The sequence below is a fragment of the Sinocyclocheilus grahami genome, unplaced genomic scaffold (genome assembly GCF_001515645.1).
Source record: "Sinocyclocheilus grahami isolate Dianchi unplaced genomic scaffold, SAMN03320097.WGS_v1.1 scaffold1309.1, whole genome shotgun sequence".
In the NCBI taxonomy this organism is placed as follows: Eukaryota; Metazoa; Chordata; class Actinopteri; order Cypriniformes; family Cyprinidae; genus Sinocyclocheilus; species Sinocyclocheilus grahami.
The window spans coordinates 136,945-137,656 of record NW_015506488.1 but is presented as its reverse complement, the minus strand read 5'-3'; the positions used below and the strand labels follow the sequence as shown (position 1 = coordinate 137,656).

General features: G+C 29.5%; 1 protein-coding gene across 1 annotated transcript in view; it reads right to left on the bottom strand.

Moving 5' to 3' along the window:
• LOC107569072 (glucose 1,6-bisphosphate synthase-like) overlaps positions 1-712 on the bottom strand; it is a 31,226-nt gene that overhangs the window by 22,150 nt on the left and 8,364 nt on the right. The gene's annotated exons all lie outside the window — the stretch shown is intronic.

Here is a 712-nt window from a genome sequence, read left to right as displayed (position 1 = left end):
TGATTTTATTCGTCTTTATTATCTTTATTATTAAAATTTTCGATCTAGAGATTTAAACTATATTCACTAAATAGCCTACAGTGATTAACAAATTTATTAAAACAAATTTATGTAAGGTTTTTAACCAATTTTGTAAGGTTTGTGCCACTGCTGCTCTTAACTAACAGTATTGGTAATTATCAAAATCATTTTTTAGCTTTCTGTATTGGTTAGTTCTCCAATATGTGTAAGCTCTTTAGTAACAGTAGTAGGCTATTTCTAATGCTAGAATATAATTATTGCTGTTATCTATGAAAGAAAGGCAGAAAAAAATTGTCAAGTGCTTTATAGTGTTTTTTTATTCAGATACCCAATTAGTCAAAAAGTACATAAACAATGCCAGCAAGCACGCAAGCTGTTATCAAAGGCAAAGGAGGCCATTTTTGTTATTATGTGAATAAATACTATTTAGTCGTTTCGGTTTGTTCTTTGCCCAATAAATGACAATAACATTTTTAGATTTAACTTTTTTTTTTGACAGATTCCTAAAATATTTGTGTTTTCTCTATTATGACAGGTGGTCTAATAAATTGTTAAGCACTGTATGTTTTCATAGCATTCAGTTGGCACATTTGTTTGAAGAACATTGGGCAGAATGTGGAATTAGAGTGTTTTTGTCAATAAAATTAAAATAAAGAAAGTTTTAGATCCGATTAGATTCCGGGGGGTGGGG